Source organism: Orbicella faveolata, unplaced genomic scaffold (genome assembly GCF_042242905.1).
Source record: "Orbicella faveolata isolate gen_17 unplaced genomic scaffold, um_ofav_v1 contig_34, whole genome shotgun sequence".
Taxonomy (NCBI): Eukaryota; Metazoa; Cnidaria; class Anthozoa; order Scleractinia; family Merulinidae; genus Orbicella; species Orbicella faveolata.
In genome coordinates, this window is record NW_028301563.1 from 25,157,949 (window position 1) to 25,182,072 (window position 24,124).

General features: G+C 38.6%; 2 pseudogenes; both read left to right on the forward strand.

Moving 5' to 3' along the window:
- Positions 1-1,804: 1,804 nt before the first annotated feature.
- On the forward strand, positions 1,805-3,510 carry LOC149105426 (uncharacterized; annotated as a pseudogene).
- A 6,868-nt stretch (positions 3,511-10,378) lies between these two features.
- On the forward strand, positions 10,379-14,179 carry LOC149105427 (uncharacterized; annotated as a pseudogene).
- Positions 14,180-24,124: the final 9,945 nt, after the last annotated feature.

Genomic DNA, 24,124 nt, shown 5'->3' on the forward strand with positions numbered 1-24,124 from the left:
AATTCCGGGATCTCAAAATTTTCTAGATCGAGAAACAACATGGAAAGTATCGTGTAAGACAGTTTTGTTTTCCCATTTTTATTTTTATTATTCTTGTTTTCTGTAACGTTGTATCCTATATCGGGAAGGGAACCTCCTAGCACACACTCTTTAATTTCTCTTTTATCGCGCAATTGACACTGATTGTGATTATTTGTTGGCAGGTACTTGCAAAACAATCAGTTGAAAGACTTACCTGAGGATATTTTCCGCTACAATACCGAGCTGAACTACCTGTGAGTAGATCTCTTCGTGTAACTCTAGATTACCGTAACTAAATTCCCAACTAGCCAATCAGAAGCTGTGTCTCCTGTCTTGATATCCTGAGACATCAAGTCACTGACCTGATATGGCTACAATATCAGGTCATTTGGCCGAATTTGGGTACGGTAAATACCTAATCGTTCCTTTCTGGTACGCTTTGGCGGCATATCAGGCTGGTTTGGTCTCGCCATGGGTATTTCGGCTGGACTACCTCTCGTAAAAGTACGAACCATGGTTCGGCCAAACTCACCTGGTATGCCGATGCACGCAATTTAAGAAAGCAAGTTAAAAAAATACTTTGGCAGGTAACAAGTCCGCCTGTTGAACGGCCACAGAACAAGCAACGGCGTGGAGTTCTGTATCCACTGCACTCGAAGATAAATTTCAACCTTTTTTTATGAACCACTAGATAGATGCGAGAATCCAAACTTTATTTTCACTAAGGTGGACGTCAGCGACGTTTTCTTCCTTTTAAAGTTTCGGTCTTGATAATAAAAATGCCACTCTTGTCTTCGAAGCAGTCTCCAATCGTTTTTCCAAGGTGTACTATCTATATATTTCTTTAATCTCTCGCATTCAAGTTGGCGAAACTAAACTCTTTGGCTCTCTTAATTTTGTAATGTGTATTTTCTGTGAGGGTTGGACATAAATTACGACGTAGAAAACTAGTAGAGCCCTACAATTCGAAGAAAAAAACTTGAATAAATCAAGTGAAGAGAAGAGAGAATCTACACTGTCTTCTTCGTTTACAAAACCATTGACATTACAAGCCTTTCCATAAACGTAGTCTAGTTCAGGGTCGCTGACGCCGTTTTGCTTCGAATAGTCCATTTCGGCTGCTAAAATTAACAGAGCTTTTTACCTCATGGTATGTATGACATACCATGAGGTATAGTGATGGTTGGATTGGTCACTCCATTCCCGTTAGGCAATTAATGTATGCATTAAATCCGTATAAACGTTAATTAAACGCGTTTTCCTCTGTCTCCCATACTAGGTTTGGTTTTGTCATCAAAGTCGTACCATTGTTTTATGTTCATATATGTGGGGGGAGGGGGTGGGACATAGGCGGCAGTACATGTTTACAACACAGCGCCTGTTGTGTCGAGCCCGACGCAATAATTGTCAAGGCGGGTTTTTTTTTCCTTTCGTTCCTTTCGTTCCTTTCGTTCCATGGTTGATCAAAATACACATTTGAAGACCTCAGGAAGGAACAGGAAATGTGCTCAAGAATGCTCGAGTGGAAAGTAATGAGTTTTAAAGTTCTAATAGTGACGATGTTTCCAAGAGTCATTTGGACGACGAGGAATCGATCATCCGTAGCAAAAATGCACGAAACGAACGATTTGGAATTAACGGAATGGTCTGCGGAAGAAGGTAAGCTGTCCTCCTTTTATTTTATTGTATTTTGAATTTTGTAAAAAAAAAAACTCGCAGGACGTATGATTAAAACTAATTGCGCTTTTAATATTTCGCAATTCGCTCGGAAGCTGTTCGGAAAATGTCACATGACAAAGCACATGGTTTCAAGTGCTCTTGCTCAAGATTTTGTATTGTGCTCAGTCAGAAAGCTTATAATAAGTCTCTGAAATATTCAGGGACAGAAGCATTGTCGAAACCCTCAACTGGCTGGGGTAATTTGCAAGGCCAGGAGACGAAACAGCTTCGATGAAGCTTTCGTCGATTTCCCCTCTCGCTGGGACTTAAATGTCACAACTGTGGAAAGCGAGACAGCTACAGAGATGCAACACAGCTGCCAAACAAATGCTAAATACAATATACGCCAAATAACAAATACCATAACAAATACAAAATATCAAACAGCAAACAAATGCCAAACAGATGATCCGTTACCTGAATGCCACCAGAAATACACGGAGAAAGAACTGAAAGTCCAGAATACCAAGGAGCAAATGATTGTCGAAGGTAATCCTACAATACCCGAGCAGTTGGTAAATGCATTTATTGAAGAGAAATGTGAAAATCAAAATATACCAGTTCAGTTGTCAAGCAATTGTCAGCACAGAAATGCAGATAAAAATGTGAATGTACGGAGTTCTAGAGCTACCATTGTCTCCCATCAGTTTAGAATGACACGTGAAAGAGAACCCTCCAGAATTTCTTACAAAATGGTTACTAGACGTTCCAGTGAAAAAAAAAAAAAACAAAAAAGTTGGTGAAATTATACATAAAGAAATATGTCCCGAAATCATCAAAGGTGAAGGCTATGTTGTGTGGATACCATCGCTATCATTTCTTAGAGCGCTATAGAAGTTCAAAGTTCATGTTTTTCTCAAAGAAATATTTCATTAGACAAAGTTTAAGCTTATGTATTTTTCGAACAAGGACTCCAAAGCATAAAAAGTTGCCTTTGTTTTGTATGATTGCTGAAGGTAATATTTTCAGAAAATTAAGGCAGCTCCAAATGAGAACTTATCATTTCGCAAGCAGAGTCATATCATTGAGTAGAGATGTGGAGTCAAATCCTGGTCCTGCAAATGAGTATTGCAAATCAGCACCTTTTATATCACCCACAAATTCTGTTTGTTTATTAGAATTCAGATTGTCTCAGTTAGGCAGAATTGCACTTGATGTTGGAGGAGGTGGTGATTGCTTCTTTAGGGCTGTATCACATCAACTCTATGGAAATGCTAATAGTCATTTCTATGTGCGCAGTGTTGGCATTCAGTATTTAGTGAATCACCCTGAACAATTCGTAGAGAGTAACACTGAGCATTCTTGGCAAGGTTATTTGGAAAGAATGTCATGTCAAGGAACATGGGCTGATGCTATCATAATTCAAGCTGTTGCCAATTGTCTTAATTTATCAATTCATATTGCTGAATCAAATGCAACTTTGTCTCCACTTACTGTCGTTAATTGTTGAACCAGTAAATGTTACAAATGCCGTAAACATTTACATTGGACACCTAGATGAATTTCATTATGTTTCCACAGTAGAAAACAGAACAATGGAGATGAGAGACAACAGCAAACAAGCAAAAAATGCAGATGAAAACAAACCAGTTGATGACAGTGAAAAAACGTAAAGCTTACAAAAGACAATACATGAGAGAATACATGAAAGACAGAAGAGGTGATGATAACTTTAGAAAAAATGAGAATCAAAAACGAGTGCAAGGCAGCAACATTAATAGCAAAACATCTAGGAACAAGAAACACCAGGCTTCTAAAAGAAGAAATTGAACCCAGAACACGTCAGAGAAATTGAGCGGCTCTCCTTCAGAAAACGAAAAGCAGAGAACCCGTAACACATAAGGCAAATAAACAAACAGTCGGTAAGAAAGAGACGAAAGACTGAGGCTCTGACAAGTGTATCACAACTAACATATAGTAGTCATGAGTTGCAACCACAAGAAAACAAATATGATGCAATTTCTATGATAAATTTGTTTCACAAAAACATTGCAAGTGGCCCAGAATATGTATGCACCTGTTGTGACCAATTGTGGTTCAGGTGCTCTGTAGTGAAATGTGATGCAAACAAATATAAGGCATGTTCACCACACATTGTTGAGTCCTGTCTTACTGGTTTTAAAAGTGTCAATGATGCTGAGTGGATCTGCATAACTTCCAATTCAACTCTAAAAAAGGCAGGTTACCCAGCTGTTCTAAAGCCAATAAGATGGGTTTTCCTTATAAGCCTGATGTATTGAATTTGACTTCACTAGAGGAGCGACTAATATCACCTCGTATACCTTTTATGCAAATCCGTGAGCTGCCTAGAGGTGGTCAATTGTCTATTCATGGAAACATTGTCAATGTGCCAAGTGATGTAAATTCAACTGTTCACTGTCTCCCAAGGCCAATAGGTGAATCACAGACCATTCCAATAAAACTTAAAATGCGACTTGGTTACAAGCGTCACTATCAGTTTCAGAATGTCAGACCTAAGAAAGTATTAGATGCAGCCAAATATCTTGTAGACACTAGTGAATTATTTAAAACTGAAGGCATAAAAGTGCAGAATGCATGGGTAGATGACATAACTTCATAATCAAGCACCCATGAAGAGTGGAGTGAATTTGTTGAAAACCCTAACACATCCAGTGCTGATGTGCAAAGTAATGAAATTGTAACAAGTTGTCAAAACAGTATTTGCACTGCTGATGTTCATAATCCAGACAGAGAAAAAGCTAATGATGATGGTTGGTGTGAAGTTGATGAACGTCCTTCAGGAGTAACAGATACACTATTGCAGGAACCAGATATTACAGAAAATGGGGATAGAATTATTTCTTTTGCACCAGGAGAAGGAGACAAACCATTAGGAATATTCATGGATAAAGATTCTGAATATCTATCATTCCCTACATTATTCTGTGGAAAACGAAGACCTGACAACAATGAAAGAAAGGTCCCTGTAACGTATAGTACAGTTGCCAAGTGGGAATTAAGGTGTCAGGATAGAAGAGTTGCAAAGTCTGTGCCAAATATTTTTTACAAGCTGAAAAAACTACAAATCAAGCAAATTCAAGATAGCGCTTCTATTGCTCTCAGAAAGTGTAAGACAAAGGGAAAGAAGTACACTGCTGGTGACCTGAAATCAGAGAATTACCTTAATAAGCTTGTGCATCTTGATGAAGGGTTCAGAGTTTTAAGTGGCAGTCCCGCTAAAAGCGGTCCACTCAACTTCGGGACCAAAAATAATTTTCCTTCATTTTTTGTCAGTGAAAAGGGTTTGACACATATAGAAAAAAGCAATTTATTATTTTCTAATTCCTTATTTTTGCTTTGCTACGAGCCAAAATTGAATTTTGGCCGAACTGAGGTTGCCGACCGTGATCAGAAAGGTAAAATTCACCGATTTTGTGAAGCGTGCTACGTCGCCAAAAATGCAGCTCACGGAATTTCGTTTTCATTCGAATTTTAAGGTGCATTCATTACTTTGACTGACGAAATATGGAAACTTTTCGAAAAATTCTAAGCTTACGAGCGAGGCTGAAAGACACCCTACTCCGAGGCCTTTGATCACCTACTAAAATTTAGCCAAATTTGACGGGGAAAATCTCAAAAGTTGGGCCTAAATGAAGCCTAAAAAGCACATCACAGTAAATTTCATACCTTAATAAACCGTTCTATAAGTTCAAACCGGTGGTTATCCCCTTAGATTGCACGCGAGAACAGATTAAGATCTGCCACAGTCAGTGTGTTTACATAGCCATCGCTCGTATCAAAGCTCATTTGTATAACCCTAGTACCCGGTGAAAATACATCTTCTTCCGTTCAGGTTCGTTTGTTGACCTTCTAAGTAGTGGCAAAAAGCTTCCTTTAATACTTGTGTACACTCTAGATCCAATTTTGAGGTGAAGGTTGCGTTGAAGTTGATCAATTCTCAAGACTTGCAAGACTCCGAAAGTAAATAATGGCGCCGGTCTGCGGAAATTAACCGTAGCCGTCGTCCTGACCCTTCAATACAGTTCTGCCGCAGAGGTAGCACTAGGAGAAGAAGAAAATTGTACGTTTTCATTTACCGTTTAATGGCAACTGAATCCTGTACTACTTCCAAGACTACTGGGAGCTTGAGGGTTATATGCCCGAATTTGAAAAACAACAACAACGAACACTTGCCGGTTGCATCGCCGCTGGGAAATGAACCGGAATGAACACGACACGCTTGAATGGAACTATGTTTTGCGATGAATGATGGGCTTTACTTCTGTTTTATGCTTGATGCTTGTCTTTTAGTATCTTGCACAGCGCATAAAATAAACTTCGGGACCCGTTTATCGGGCCGTTTATACAACGAAAGCTGCACCGGCTTCGTCAAAATGTCACACAAGTTGTAACGCGACCAATTACCCGGGAGGGGGATACTCCCTTATATGGGCTATATAGGTATCTGTATGTGAGGCCCCAAAGAGTAGGGTTTTTCAGCCGTTTGGGTCATAAATAGGGTATCGATTTTGGCCATTTTGGTTATAAATTGGGTATGGTTTTAGCACTCTAGTCTTGAATTCGGTATGTTTCTTAGCAGAAGCTACTTTTTCATCATTATCAATAGGACTTTCAACAAAAGCCCTGCATAACGTATGTTCACGGCAACTGTGTCAGCCGCAACGGTCATAAATAGGCTATCGAATTTTAAGTCAGGTCATAAATAGGGTAGCAAAAAACGCAGATTTTGGCCATAAAGAGGGTAAGGGTTTTGGGAAGGGAGCCGCACAACCCAACTCAACTTTTCTGGAAGTACCCCCCCCCCCCCCCGGGCCAATTACCAGGGGCCGAGGGCAAATCCCCTACCCCACGCGCGCCGATCATTAGATTTGGCAAGATTTTCTCATTTCAATATTGATAATGAAAAAGCCACCCATTAATTTTTTGGACTAGTGCAATCTTTTCAGTATGACCGAACGACGACAATCATTGCACCTTTTCCATTTTTATCTACCTTTCCTCGGAAAATATAAGGAGTTGTTAATACATGAGGGCGGAGGAAGCAGACATGGACCTAAAATTCACTTTTCCTTTCCCGTTATCAGCCGTTCGTTTTTCATAGAAAACACAATGCATGGAAGAAAATCAAAAGATGGGACCAAGAAACCTTCCAAAAAACGTCTATATCGAAGTGCGTGCAGATGTTGAGAGGCCGATTACTCACTTTGTGTTTATAGGACTACTACCCTTCCCATTTTTGCTGACGACACCAGAATTATTGGCCATAATAGTAGTTTGTCTCTGATTTCTCCGCCTCGCGAAAGATATGGTTAAGTAATGGGACATGCACTCTTACTGGGGTACTTCCAGAAAAGTTGAGTGGGGTTGTGCGGCCCCCTTCCGAAAACCCTTACCCTCTTCATGACCAAAATCTGTTTTTTTTTTGCTACCCTATTTATGACCTGACTTAAAATTCGATAGCCTATTTATGACCGTTGCGGCTGACACAGTTGCCGTAAACATATGCTATGAAGGGCTTTTGTTGAAGGTCCTATTGATAATGATGAAAAAGTAGCTTCTGCTAAGAAACATACCGAATTCAAGACTAGAGTGCTAAAACCATACCCAATTTATAACCAAAATGGCCAAAATCGATACCCTATTTATGACCCAAACGGCTGAAAAACCCTACTCTTTGGGGCCTCACATACAGATACCTATATAGCCCATATAAGGGAGTATCCCCCTCCCGGGTAATTGGTCGCGTTACAACTTGTGTGACATTTTGACGAAGCCGGTGCAGCTTTCGTTGTATAAACGGCCCGATAAACGGGTCCCGAAGTTTATTTTATGCGCTGTGCAAGATACTAAAAGACAAGCATCAAGCATAAAACAGAAGTAAAGCCCATCATTCATCGCAAAACATAGTTCCATTCAAGCGTGTCGTGTTCATTCCGGTTCATTTCCCAGCGGCGATGCAACCGGCAAGTGTTCGTTGTTGTTGTTTTTCAAATTCGGGCATATAACCCTCAAGCTCCCAGTAGTCTTGGAAGTAGTACAGGATTCAGTTGCCATTAAACGGTAAATGAAAACGTACGATTTTCTTCTTCTCCTAGAGCTACCTCTGCGGCAGAATTTATTGAAGGGTCAGGACGACGGCTACGGTTAATTTCTGCAGACCGGCGCCATAATTTATTTGCTTTTGGAGTCTCGCAAGTCTTGAGAATTGACCAGCTTTAACCCAACCTTCACCTGAAAACTGGATCTAGAGTGTACACAAGTATTAAAGGAAGCTTTTTGCCACTACTCAGAAGGACAACAAACGAACCTGAACGGAAGAAGATGTATTTTCATCGGGTACTAGGGTTATACAAATGAGCTTTGATACGAGCGATGGCTATGTAAACACACTGACTGTGGCAGATTTTAATCTGTTCTCGCGTGGAATCCAAGGAGATACCCACCGGTTTGAACTTATAGAACGGTTTATTAAGGTATGAAATTTACTGTGATGTGCTTTTTAGGCTTCATTTAGGCCCAACTTTTGAGATTTTCCCCGTCAAATTTGGCTAAATTTTAGTAGGTGATCAAAGGCCTCGGAGTAGGGTGTCTTTCAGCCTCGCTCGTAAGCTTAGAATTTTTCGAAAAGTTTCCATATTCCGTCAGTTAAAGTAATGAATGCACCTTAAAATTCGAATGAAAACGAAATTCCGTGAGCTGCATTTTTGGCGACGTAGCACGCTTCACAAAATCGGTGAATTTTACCTTTCTGATCACGGTCGGCAACCTCAGTTCGGCCAAAATTCAATTTTGGCTCGTAGCAAAGCAAAAATAAGGAATTGGAAAATAATACATTGCTTTTTTTCTATATATGTGTCAAACCCTTTTCACTGACAAAAAATGAAGGAAAATTATTTTTGGTCCCGAAGTCGAGTGGACCGCTTTTAGCGGGACAGCCACTTAAGGAATCTTAGATCTTCACCACCGTATTTCGAAAAATGCAAAAAAGACTTGTTTGCTATGATTCGTCAACTTGGCAATCCTACATGGTTTTGCTCTTTCTCAGCTGCTGAAACAAGGCGGACTCATCTTCTTAAAACTTTAGGCAGAATTGTAGATAGCAAAGAGCATACTGATGTGGAAATCAAACAAATGACATGGGAACAGAAATCAGATTTGATACAAAAGGATCCAGTCACGTGTGCTAGAAACTTTGAGCACATGGTTCAGTTATTTATTTGTGATGTATTAAAGAGCAGTGTAATGCCAATAGGAGAAATAGCTGATTATTTTTACAGAGTTGAATTTCAACAAAGAGGAAGCCCACATATCCATGGTTTATTTTGGGTAAAGGAAGCCCCGCAATATGAAAAAAGTTCTAGTGAAGAAATTGTGAGCTTTGTTGATAAGTATGTTACTTGCCATAACCCAGACACTTCCAGTGAAATGGAAGAGCTTGTAAACTTACAGATGCACAGGCATGCCAAGACATGTAAGAAGGCAGGGCATAAGATATGTAGGTTTAATTTTCCACTGCCTCCCATGCCAAAGATAGTGATTTTAACACCTCTTGACAACTCCTGCTTTGATGAAGAGAACAAGAAACAGATAAAAGAAAATGCTGAAAAAATAAAAGAAGTTCTTGACAACATGAAATATGGTGAAGATACCAGTTTTGAAAATGTTCTCAACAAATTACAATTGACTGAAGAAAGTTATATCTTAGCTATAAGACATACATTAAAGCGTAACACATTATTTTTGAAAAGGGCACCATCAGAAATACGGATCAATAGTTACAACACTAATTTGCTAAAAGCTTGGCGAGCAAACATGGACATGCAATATGTACTAGATCTTTATGCATGTGCTACCTACATACTGTCCTATATTACAAAAGGGCAGAGAGGTATGAGCAGACTTCTAGAAAAAGCATCTGAAGAAGCTAAATCTGGCAACAAAGATATCACAAACAGAGTAAGGCAGATTGGAAACAAATTTCTAAATGCAGTTGAAATTAGTGTTCAAGAAGCTGTGTATCTTGTATTACAAATGCCAATGAGAAGATCCTCCCGAGATTTTCAATTTATCAGCACCTCACCTCCAGATGAAAGGGCATTTTTGTTAAAGAAATTAGATAAGCTCAAGGAGTTGCCTGACAACTCAACTGACATAGAATCTGACAATATCATTAAACGTTATCAAAGAAGACCCAAAACAATTGGAAAGGTTGTGCTTGGCTGACTTTGTTGCATTGTTTAACTGTGTTAAAGATAGGGAAGGTGATAGCAGTAGTGCTAGTAATATTAACGCATCATTCACAGACATTGATGATTTTCTACCAGAAACTAATTTTGAAGACAACACTGATGATGACCCTGATAGTATTAATGTCATTGAGTCTGAATGTGAACCAAATGAATACAAACTAAAAGGAGATATGAAACTAGTAAAAGGGAAAAAGCCTAAAATAATCCGCTCTGTCAGGTACCATAAAGATAAAGACCCAGAAAACCATTATAGAGAGCAACTAATGCTCTATACATCATTGCGAAAGGAAAGCAGTGATTTGATTAAAGACTGTCAAACTTACCAAGAGAGATTTGAACAGGCTAGGGATGAGATTCTCTGCAATAGGCGCCAATATGAATACCATTCAGAAATACTTGATAAAGCAATGGAAGATAGGAATAATGCCAAATATGACAACTTTGATAATGTTGCTCCAAATGCGGAGCATCTAAATAAGCAGGACTGTGCAGTCAAGCAGAAACCTAGTGAATTATTTGGTTGCTTTGACCCTGGAAAAAACAAGCACCATAGTCAGTATGATTTGCTTGATGACATTGGCATTTTCCCCAGAAATAATGATGATGAAGAACTCCTTATGAGGCGCATGTCTGACAATGATTATTATGCACTTGTACGCTCTTTAAATGAAGAACAAAGACAGTTTTTTTTTTTTATCATGTCCTACATTCAGTGAAAACTAAAGATGATCCTCTTAGATTGTTCTTAAGTGGAGGTGCTGGAGTTGGCAAAAGTACAGTTACCAATGCATTGTATGAAGCACTGATAAGGTATCTGAATTCTATTGCGGGCGAAAATCCAGATGATGTCAAAGTTGTAAAAACAGCCCCCACTGGTAAAGCAGCATTCAACATAAAAGGTAACACATTACACTCTGCTTTTACAATACCTGCCAATAGAGGTTTTGAAGATTGTGCACTGGATAGTGACAGACTAAACACTATTAGAACCCAACTGAAGAAACTTAACGTTATATTTATTGATGAGATCTCTATGGTTGGAAGTGGTATGTTCAACTTTTTGAACTTAAGATTGCAACAAATAATGGGAACCAACGAGCCATTTGGTGGAATAAGTGTGATAACTGTTGGAGATCTTTTCTAGTTAAAACCAGTTTTTGATAAGTGGATACTTGAAAATTCTCAATATGGCTACAATGCTTTCGCAACTAACATTTGGACAGAATACTTCTCCCTCTTCGAATTGACGGAAATAATGAGACAAAAAGATGACAAGCAATTTGCAGAGCTACTTAATCGCTTGAGAGAGGGAAAACATTCTGATGATGATATAGCCATTTTAAAACAACGACTCCTGAATGTAACACCAGAAAGTGATAATTATCCAATCAACACGACACATTTATTTACTACAAATGCATCAGTAGATGCCCACAATAATGCTCTGTATGCGCTATCTAGAACTGACAAAGCTCAGATTAAGGCTGTGGACATTATAGGTGGAGACATGTCAGATGATCTCAAGAAACAAATAAAAAATAAAATCCCAGATGATGCAACAAAGACAATGGGTTTATATTCACTAGTATCAGTAGTAATTGAGGCAAAATATGACCTAACAACTAATATTGATGTGACTGATGGTCTAACAAATGGCGCAGAGTGTATGGTAGAGAACATAGACTACAGAGTTGATAATTCAACCAGACCAAGTATTATTTGGGTATCATTTCCACATCTTGAAATAGGCAGAAAGTGGTGCAAAGAACATGCACATTTGTACAACACAGGCATAAATAAAAACTGGACACCAATTTTAGAAGTTACAAAACAATTCCAAATTAATAAAAAAAAAAGTAAGGTACAAATTCTTCGACGTCAATTTCCACTTAGACCTGCTGCTGACTATTCACCGTTGTCAAGGAGATACACTAAATGAAGCAGTTGTTGATTTTCAATCATCAACAAGAGAGCACATGCATTATGTCGGCCTGAGCCGAGTACGAAACAGTTCTTCAGTACATGTTCTCAATTTGAATGAGAAAAAATTAAGGTCACCGAGAAAGTTAAAAATGAAATGAGTAGACTGAGAACAGAGGCAAGCCTCAAGCCTTTAGCAGTCTTGCAGGTAAACTTAGATTCGCCCCAAACAAAAACAGTCTTGTTTCAGAATGTTAGATCTCTCCACTTACATATTCACGATGTTCGAACTGATTACAACATTCAAAAGGCTGATGTTAACATTTTTGTTGAAACAAAACTTTGCTTGTCAGATAGAGATGATACATATGAGCTACCTGGATTTACTCTTTACAGAAATGACTTCAATCATTCTAACATCAGGACTTCCTATGGAACTGCTTTGTATATTAAAAATGATTTGAACTGTACTGAAATTCCATACAGGTTTAATACTAATGACATAGAAGTTACTGTAACAGTTCTTAACGATCCAGTTGCAAATTTTCACATTGTAGGTATCTACCGCTCAAAAAATATTAGAATTTCACACTTGATTGAAGCCCTTACTCATCTTCATAATTCAGTATTGATGGAACCTACAATTCTTACTGTACTACTTGGAGATTTCAATGTTAACCTGATGCAGGACAGTACAGAACAAAAAGCTGTTAAAGCATTTCTAATGACAAATAAAGGATACACGCAGTTGATTAACCAGTATACTACTGACTACCGCACACAGATAGATCACATTTATACAAATGTACCACACCTTGTGCAATCAGCAGGTACACCAGAGTCTTACTACAGTGACCATAAGCCAATCTTGATGTCCTCGACAGCTTTGTAAATAATGTAATGTAAATGATGCACATGCTAAACAGCAGTTTATACCAACAAATGATTGTGTCATATGGATACATACAACATATTTTAGAATTCACCATTGATAACAGAACTACAATCAATCACATTTATACAAATTTGAATCAATCAAGAGTTCAAACAGGTGTTCTAGAGACATACTTCTGTGACCATAAAGCTGTGTGCATAGCAATAAAAAACAAAAACAAAACAAAACAGAAAAACAAAAACAAAAACAAAAAAAAAACGATGGACTCATTTTCTTAGGCTGTAATGACTGTTAATTATATAAGGTAGCATTTACAATTTAAAATCGTGTTAACAAAGAATAACTGAAGTCAGTATTTAATTAAATGTGAATTTTTTTGTTAGACTTCTGGTCAGTAACTATCAGTGTCTACATAAACACATGTACATGTAAGAGTCCCTTTTAAACTCCTTGTGACCCTTTGGGTCACAAACCCTCCATTCTGCAACTGTACTCAGGTAAGTAGAAATGGTTGTTTCTTGTTCTGGTCCACTTACAGCTCTACAGAACATGCATGTGTGATAATAATGATTAATGTTGACATCCACTGTAAACAATTATTATGTATAGATATTAATCATAAAATAGTACCTCTTGTATAAATGATTTTTAAAACAATTGATTTTTTCTTATGATTATTAACATATTTTAGAAACTTACTGATTCCCACTTTTATTCCATTTTAGAAAAGAAATTTAAAACAGAAACTATACAAGATACAGCATTGAAAGCATCCACTGGCTGCCATATGATGTTCTACATGTACTTGCTTCAGAATTTTCACCGTGTAGTTTGTAAAGAGCCACAGTTTCATGTGATAGTGCCCATAACATTGGAATTGATTACAACTTATTGGTCTGTGATTACAACGAGATCAATGTCACATTCCTCACAATCGTTTTCAGCCAATATATTCAAACAACACACAGGAAGTACCATCTAGCAGTAACACTCTCCAGTAGAAGGAAATCTGCGCCGAACATCTCCTGATTTAGTTACAAATGAGACAACTCTTCAATCCACAGTTCATGGGTAACAGTTATGCCTCGCGGCATCAACTTTACTTCCTGAATTCTGGTGCTTGTACTATGTTTGTATTTGTATATTGATGATTTTGTGCTTTTGGAATTACTGGACTTACCTTGTATCAGAAATTGTACAGTCAGCATGGATCACTAACTGTCAGCTGTATCATAAAAAGAGGCATTCAAGATACATTATTACACAGTTGTGGCATCTTTCCAGACTGTCTGGTACAGTTGCAAATCATATTCATATTTTTTACTCTATAAAATTACAGTAACAAACATTTTGCTAGAATTATACAAATAAACTGCCAATCTTGTCATGAAAGCATCTCAATGTCTTTCATTACTTAATAAATACCAGTTGCAAAGTAACCATCTAACCTTGCAATCCAGAAGTTTGTGGAGAACACCATCCTAAAACATGCCATTTGAGAAATGATATTACAGTGGAACCCTGTTAATACGAACACCTTAAGGCCATGGAAAACTGGTCATATTAACACGGTGGTCGTATTAACGTGGTTCTGTAAATAAGACAATTACTGACTGAGTTTTTTTTAGGCCAGAATAAAGTGGTCGTATTATCCAGGTGGTCGTATTGACAGGGTGGTTAAAGGTGGGGTTCCACTGTAAAACAAGGAGGCCTAAAGAGTGACCCATTTTAATTAATTCACATTCTTTCATGCAGATTTAATTCAATTAGAACATAACTTAAAGCTGTCCTTGGCTTATGATTAGATGACTGCATGAATGAATGTGAATTAAATGTACGTGGCTTGCATTTTGGGCTCCCTGCTGTAACATCACCACCCTTCTTACCCCTTTAAAGCAAATAAAAACATGTCAACATACAATTTACTGCACTTTGCACAGAAATTTTAGTCTCTCAATTGTATTATATATCTTAAAATCATTCAGTTTTTTCTGTGAATTTGTTTGAATTCGGAACTGAAATTTGAATTTAAATTTGGTACCTTTGAGAAAAATATTCTCAGAGGTCTATCACATGATCTAAACTGAAACAAAAAAAATCAACTTTTTGTAAAGTTAAAAAAAAAATTATGTTAAGTGATTTCAAAGCCAACCCACTTTTGTGACAATATAACGGCAAGGGAGAAAGGAGTCCATGACACGAGCGGCATGGACCTCCTGAGAATCACGCTGGATAAGGTTTCGTAAGAAAAATTGTTCTTTTCAAAGAACTGATTTTGGAACACTGCCTTCCCGGAACTCGCTTACGTACACACTTGAAAAAAAAAAAAAGCTTGAAAATGTATTCCGCCATATTCCGATTTGTTTTTTCGGAGTCATGCTTTCAACGGACCGCATAGGAAACAGCCATTCTAACTAGCCAATAATAAAACGAGAATTTCAGCGAATCAGCGGTTGCAATTTTCGATCCGTCTTTTCAGTATAAAAACCAAATTATGCCACTTTTCAGTGTACTCTGAACACGTGGAGTCAATATGTCTGGCAAGGTCAGGGGTAACAAGGACCAGAACAAAACAGCTTGAAGAGGAACACCCCGCTCAGTCGTCCAAAAGTCCACATTCCAAACCGGAAAATCAGTTCAACAGAATCCAGAGCCCTCTCCAGACGTTGCCATTAATGCCAAACCAGCGGACAGATGCTTTCAAGAAAACCCAAAGTCGTCTTCTCCAAACGTTGCCGTTAATGTCAAACCAGCGAACAGATACGATACTAAGACTGCACCTATCATAGCTTACGTCCACAGCGTAAGCCCTCCCAAAAGAAACAGGCGCAATACCTTCGACTATGCAACAGTCAGCCTACAAACCTCCAATGAAATAAAGCAGGAAGCGCTTTTATACTCATCGCACAAACGATCCCTCTTCGAGGAAAGTGAGAAGTGCCGTACACCAATAAAGCTCCAGAAGTACACGTATACTGACGATAAAAAGAAAATCATTATCAATGATATGACTCATGTCTCGGTTCCTAAACCGTCTGAGTATGCCTTCCAGTTTACCAACAGCGCAGCGTGCCGGTACGAAAGAGTGACAGTATCGGAAGCAATTGCCACCTGCGAAGAATGGGATGAGGTGGAAATGGTAGGAAAGATAATTAACCTTGGATTCCCACATACTGTACGGCGCAAAGGACAAAATGTGTCGACCACTATTGATGTTTGCGAAGCTGTGTTAGCCGATACCACTGGATCTATTCGTCTTGACGTATGGGACACAAATATTCGACAGTTGAGACTGGGTCATATCTACCGCCTCAGTCCTGTAGGGATTCGTCTTTGGTCTTGACAGAAAAAGATTTCCACTACAATAAACACACGGGTCACAGTTGTGGAAGACGAATCCTTCAGTGAAATTGCCGTTGAAGATTGTGATGACGCTCGTAAGCTAGGCCAAGAAGTTTTTGAGATTGACAACATTCTCTCCGTTGAGAAAGTGGAACACTTCAGCAAATGTGTCAATTGTACCAGAAAACTAGTGCAAGTTACCTCGGAGAACATTGTACAATGTGATCGCTGTGGACACAACATGCGACTGTCCCAGTGCGAACGGAGCATAATGGCAAAGATTGTCGCTGCTCAAGATGATGGCCAAACTGTTAGATTAATGATCAGGAAGGACGTGTTGAAGACAATCCTTGATGGTGATATTACTTCACTTGGAGAAGGTGAGATTACTAGAAAACTGCTTATGCTTCAAAATTTGAAACTGATATACAATGTGCAATCACAGATTGTTTCTGAAATTAACCTTCAGCAGAATTTCGAGTAGAACTACGTTAACGAAGCTAAGTTCATAATTTCACCTCGGGGAGCAAAAGAAACCAACATTGTCAAGTGTAGATGAACTAATTTAGTCAAGCTAAGTTTATAGTCTCACCTCGGAACCGAAAGAAAATAACATTGTCAATTGTATTCACTATATATCGATAGTTTTGTTGTCAGGATTGAGTTGCGTAGCTGTTCCAGTTCAATGTGCGAAGACAGATTGTTTCTGAAATTAAGTTTTGGCAGATCAGGATTACGAGTAGGACTATTGTAACGAAACTAAGTTTACAGTTTCACCTTGGGAGCGAAAGAAACTTCCATTGTCAATTCAATGTCAATTGTGTTCACTGAAGTTGGTAGTTTTGTTATGAGGAGTTGAGTTGCCTGGCTGTTCCAGTTCAATGTGCAATGACAGATTGTGTCTGAAATTAAGAGGCCCTGCGCCTAAAAAACGACCGATGATTTCTGGCTAAAAAATAAAATCGGCCGATTTTTATCTCCCAAGCAGAGGTTACCGAATACTATTTAAAAATGAATTTCTTTTGTTTCAGCTTCGCTTTAAACCAAAAATATAGAGCCACAAACTTTTCCCGTCTGATAGCAGCAAAATCAGGCCGAAAATAAGCCCCCGCCACGACATTTTCCAGATTCAACTTTCGTTAGCAGATGGTAATTTCGAGTTTTTATTTTCTTTTTCTGCGTATTTTTCATCTTTCTTTCTCTTTTAATTCTACGTCCTTCTACTTAGGATGGTCTTTGAATGCCTAGCAAGGTTTAAAGTGGCATTTACCACGCTATCCACGGCCGTATTGGCAAAAGAGAAGTTTTTCGCCGAAGTAGCAGGATAACGGTAAACACGGTAACTTTGAACGCTTTGTACAAAGTCAATATACCTTGGCCGAAAAATGTTTTTCCAGAAACGTGATGTATATCCCTCCAATGTCTGATTCATCACTGTGATTGCTTTCAAAAGCGTTGAACTTTTGAGAAATAATTATTTTAAAATCAGCTCCAACGCTCCATCTAATTTAGTATGCATTATTTGAAACTTTATTTGTTAATCGCTTCGGCAGGTTTTTGATGTTTATCGAATGATATTGCATTAAAAGGCCTTTTTCTTCAACACTGTGTAGTTTTCTCATTATTTTGCGTTGCGATAGTAATTTCTGAACAGTTTTTTGCGGGGGCTTATTTTCGGCCTGATTTTGCTGCTATCAGACGGAAAAAGTTTGTGGCTCTATATTTTTGGTTTAAAGGGGAACTGAAACAAAAGAAATTCATTTTTAAATAGTATTCGGTAACCTCTGCTTGGGAGATAAAAATCGGCCGATTTTATTTCTTAGCCGGAAATCATCGGTCGTTTCTTAGGCGCAGGGCCTCTTAAGCTTTAGAAAAATTTAATGTAGAAGAACTAATTCAGTCAAGCTAAGTTTATACTTTGACCTCGGCGCCGAAACAAAAACTAACAGTGTTAATTGTATTGACTGATGTCGCTACTTTTGTTAAGTTGCCAAGTTGTTAAGTTGCCAAGCTTTTCCAGTTCGATGTACAGTGACAGGTTGTTTCTGAAATTCAGTTTTAGCAGAATTTCATGTAGGAAGACTAATCTACTGAAGCTAAGTTTCAAGGGTTTCTCCTCGAGACCAAAAGAAGCTAAATAACATTGTCAATTGTACTTCGATAATTTTTGTTAAGACGGGTTGTTCATTTTCGTTGTAAATGTTTCTTTTCGTAATTCAGGTTACCTTATAATAGTTATTAAATCTTGCAATAGAAGAAGTCTTGTCAAGTAAAACTAGAAACATGTTTATAATTCGCAATAAATGCTTGAGAAAGTTTATTCATGTCATCTCTCTATAAACCGGGGAATCCCCTCCTGGGCTCAACAATGATACCTTCATTACTCCATCCTGTATCGCGTTGTGAATGTCACACTGTCATGTAACGCAATGTTATTTAACAACAAAAGCACTTTGAATCACGTTTATATTTATATGTTCAATTCACTGAACATTTTTTTTTTCTGGACCAAATACTTATAAGAATAATCGAGTGACACAAGGCTCTGACCCAAGACAGCTTTTCTTTGATAATTTCAAATCATAATGCTGGAGAAAGTGGTCTTTTCCAGGTGTTCTGATAGTTTAGTGTGGTCCAAAGAGAGACAACTAAAAAAATAAAAGTATCTTTTACCACTCACCTTTCTGTGCACTGCACCCCACATGATATGAACGCCAAAAACTGACTATGGTACATGTAGGACAGGCTTTTGCTTGTTACGATATAGGTGGCTCTTCGCACAGACTTGTTAAAATGATAAGCCTTTTTCCCTGACCAAAAAGCTAGACTACAATTAATCCCTCCTTTCTCTCTCTGCGAGATGATTCTACTGATCAGTCACAAATGAGAAACTTCTTACTCAAGTAAGCGCAATCCTCAAAGAAACGCCGCATTTGAAACAAAGTTAAAAGATGCCGCTCCCGAATAAGCGCCGCGGCTCCCTCGCGACGCTCATTTGACGGATAACGTACCGTAAATCCTCGAAATAGCGCCCGGGGTGCTTATTTCAAATGTAGAAGAAGACGGGGGCGCCTATTTAATTTTTCCCAAATCGTGGCCTGACATGATCATTTTTTTAATACGTCATGCTCGTTAACAACAACAAAAGCTGTTTATCGACATAAAAAGCTGATCCTAAAGTTTAAATCGCACCACCGTTAGCACTTAACGTGTTCACAAACAACCAATGTGCCATTCTAATACTACGTGACGAAAACTATACATCCTTCGTTGTCTCATTACTCGTCTACAAAATTGGGGGAGGGGAGGGGGGCGCTTATTTTAAATTTTGGGCGATAGGAGGGGCGCTTAATCGAGGGGGGTGGGGACGCTAATTCAACGGTTTACGGTATAACTAAAAAACCAGTATTGAAGGGGACAGTGAGATCAAAATTGAATGAAGACGCTACTGATAAAGGAAATGAAAAGTGTGCGAAAAGACAAATGATGACAATCAACAGACGCTATTGTTAGTTCTTGCAAAATTTTCATACAGATAGAAAAAATACCATTAAAAGGAATATTTCTTTGTGGCATGCAATTTTTTAAGTAAGCAGCACCCTCGAACAAGCGCCGCATTTGAGGCGCGAAAAATTTAACAAACGCTGCATCGTTTATTCGAGTAAATACGGTAGCTTTTTTTCTGCATTTTAGATGCCAAACTGCACCGAAAAGTAAAAGAGTGGTGAGCGGCCAGCCGGGCAGGGAGGGGTCTCCTACCTAAGATGGTCTGTTGCGTACAACCTCTTCCCCTCTGCCCCCTCACCCCACTATCTCCCTCTGCTCCGTCATTTTTGTTCTAGTGCCAATTTTCGCGCTGTTCGATTAAGCTTTTTCAACGCGAAAAAACTGCTCGTTGGTACGTATTAGGAACTAGAAGGATAGAGTCCTCACATTCTGGCATCAAATACATGTTTATTTTCCAAATAGTAGTCAGTGGACAAAACTTACATTTCTTAGGAACGAACAAATTACAAATCCTTCACACACATTTTAACCAGGAAAAAACTGTATTTTTACAGTCATCACATTCCCAGGTACTCTGCCATTTATAAATTTAATTAGATCATAGCCAATTTGATTAACCCCTAAGAAAAGTACCGCTTGTTACTTGTGGTGACCAACATCTGTCAATATGCTCCCAAATGTATAATGTTAAACACTTGAACATAATCTAGACTCCTTCCTCACTAAAGGCTTATATTTCCTGTCAAATCGTTACATATATTACATGAACACCTTATTTCTATAAAAATGCTCAACTACTGGCTGCTCATTAACATGATGCACTTTTCAAGTAAACCACCTTACAAATGGAACACTTCTTAGTTCAAAAAGAGGCCAAGGACAGAATTTCATAGCATTATTACCGCATACCATGAGGTAGCTCGAAGGAGCCTTTGATTAGTTAAGTTTTGGTACAAACAAAGTTTACCATGAGGATGTGCAGGTGTGAAACAGTAAATTTAAAGAATAATTTTGTTTCAGTCGGGTGAGATCAACGTCCAGCGCTCTGATCTACTCCGATTGGTTAAGTGAGAACAAAGTGTACAGAGCAAACTTAGTCATCCAAAGAAAACTTATGTGTGTAACAGAAACCGTAATGACACAACACTGTTCAATTGTCTTTCCTGTCAAAATTCGAAACATGTAAAGAACAGACGGAAAATATGCAATACTGATTGAGAAGCCCGTACGATTTCCTTCCATGCGTACATTTCCTCTCAGGTCATGATTTGTTGTGGTTGAAAAGGTCCTTTTAAGAGCTAAGAAACTTTCCTTTGGAATGTCACGGGTAAACTCCAAATACCAAGGTCTCTTAATTCGCCGACGAGCTGACAGCCTCCTGTAGATTAAATCCAACCATGTACAGGTCTCGTCTTTTAACTCTGCTCCTGTGTTGAGTGATGATGATTCAAAGAAAATGGAAAAAGGATCTTTCTCTCGAGCACGTTGTTCGTAAAGACCTCTTAATCTTTTTGCCTCTTGTTTAACAAAGAAATGCGAAGTTTTCCCCCAGGTCACTGCATTCTATGAAAGAATTGACCGCTGACTCAATAGCTTTTCTGTTTTGTCGCTTACCTCGTCACTGGATTCTTGGACCTCTTCTGTGTCAACACGAGTCATTTCTTCGAGAACATCTTCAAATGGCACAGAAGCCGCCGTTTTGAAATTTGGTTTCAATTGTTATGCGCGCGTCCGTTGATCCGAGATGCAATCACCCCGGCATTTTTGTTGGCGTGTGTGCCCAGGGTGATTGATTGGATACCGAATTTGTGACATTACATTCTTTGTACCTAATCAGCTGCATTTGATCTTGCAACTTTTATGCTCTCTTACACCGACTTGTTATACCAACTGATCGCTAAAATTGAGTTTACTAGTTCAACTAGGTTATCATATAGGGTACAACAAATCCGAAAATGTTAATTTTAGTGGCAGGTCATATGAAGCTAAAGTGACCACATACCTTTCTTACAAAATGCGCAGAAAAAGTGCAAAGTTGATTTGGACATCAAAGAATGGTATAAGAATTTGCAACAAATTCGTCAAAATATCTCACACAAAGACAAATGTAAGCGTAATAATGACAAAAACTTAGTTAAAATACCCTTTGAGGACATTGCTGATAGAGACGGACAAGACATGGTTGATATGGACAAGTTATATATCCATATAATTGGCACATTAAACTGTTTCTTAATAGTTTCTTAGTAAGATCATCAATTTCGGCGATTGTCGCCTTTTAAAACGCTTGTTGTGTAAGATAAATTCGATGTTAAGTCAGCACGGACACTTTGTGACTCTCTGCCCTAATCTCCTATGTCTCAGGCTAAATATGAGTGGTGTCACAAATGAAAGAGATCCTGCAATTCCGGGATCTCAGAATTTTCTAGATCGAGAAACAACATGGAAAGGATTTTATAAGAGAGTTTTGTTTTCCCATTTTTATTTTTATTATTCTTGTTTTCTGTAAGGTTGTATCCTATATCAGGAAGGGAACCTCCTAGCACACACTCTTTAATTTCCCTTTTATCGTGCAATTGACGCTGGTTGTGATTATTTGTTGGTAGGTACTTGCAAAACAATCAGTTGAAAGACTTACCTGAGGATATTTTCCGCTACAATACCAAGCTGAAGTCGCTGTGAGTAGATCTCTTGGCGTAACTGTAGATTAACGTAACTAAATTCCCAACTAGCCAATCAGAAGTTGTGTCTACTGTCTTGATATCCTGAGACATCAAGTCACTGACCTGATATGGCTACAATATCAGGTCATTTGGCCGAATTTGGGTACGGTAAATACCTAATCGTTCCTTTCTGGTACGCTTTGGCGGCATATCAGGCTGGTTTGGTCTCGCCATGGGTATTTCGGCTGGACTACCTCTCGCAAAAGCACGAACCATGGTTCGGCCAAATTCACCTAGTATGCCGTTGCACGCAATTTAAGAAAGTAAGTAAAAGAATACTTTGGTAGGTAACAAGTCCGCCTCTTGAACGGCCACAGAACAAGCAACGGCGTGGAGTTCTGTATCCACTGCACTCGAAGATAAATTTCAACCTTTTTTTTTATGAACAACTAGATAGACGCGAGAATCCAAACTTTACTTTCACTAAGGTGGACGTTAGCGACGTTTTCTTCCTTTTAAAGTTTCGGTCTTGATAATAAAAATGCCACTCTTGTCTTCGAAGCAGTCTCCAAGGTGTACTATCTATATATTTCTTCAATCTCTCGCATTCAATTTGGCGAAACTCAACTCTTTGGCTCTCTTAATTTTGTAATGTGTATTTTCTGTCAAGGTTGGACATAAATTACGACGTAGAAAACTAGTAGAGCCCTACAATTCGAAGAAAAAAACTTGAATAAATCAAGTGAAGAGAAGAGAGAATCTACACTGCCTTCTTCGTTTACAAAACCATTAACATTACAAGCCTTTCCATAGACGTAGTCTAGTTCAGGGTCGCTGACGCCGTTTTGCTTCGAATAGTCCATTTCGGTTGCTAAAATTAACAGCGCTATTTAGTTAAGTTTTGGTACAAACAAAGTTTACCATGAGGATATGCAGGTGTGAAACAGTAAATTTAAAGAATAATTTTGTTTCAGTCGGGTGAGGTCAACGTCCAGCGCTCTGATCTACTCCGATTGGTTAAGTGAGAACAAAGTGTACAGAGCAAACTTAGTCATGCAAAGAAAACTTATGTGTGTAACAGAAACCGTAATGACACAACAATGTTCAATCGTCTTCCCTGTCAAAATTCGAAGCATGTAAAGAACAGACGGAAAATATGCAATACTGATTGAGAAGCCCTTACGATTTCCTTCCATGCGTACATTTCCTCTCAGGTCATGATTTGTTGTGGTTGAAAAGGTCCTTTTAAGAGCTAAGAAAATTTCCTTTGGAATGTCACGGGTAAACTCCAAATACCAAGGTCTCTTAATTCGCCGACGAGCTGACAGCCTCCTGTAGATTAAATCCAACCATGTACAGGTCTCGTCTTTTAACTCTGCTCCTGTTTTGAGTGATGATTCACAGAAAATGGTAAAAGGATCTTTCCCTCGAGCACGTTGTTCGTAAAGACCTCTTAATCTTTTTGCCTTTTGTTTAACAAAAAAATGCGAAATTTGCGCCCAGGTCACTGCATTCTATGAAACAATTGACCGCTGACTCAATAGCTTCTCTGTTTTGTCGCTTACCTCATCACTGGATTCTTGTAGCTCTTCTGTGTCAATATGAGTCATTTTTTCGATTCATCTTCAAATGGGACAGAAGCCGCCGTTTTGAAATTTGGTTTCAATTTTTATGCGCGCGTCCGTTGATCCGAGATGCAATCACCACGGCATTTTTGTTGGCGTGTGTGCCCAGGGTGATTGATTGGATACAGAACTTGTGACATAACATTCTTTGTACCTAATCAGCTGCATCTGATCTTGCAACTTTTATGCTCTCTTACACCG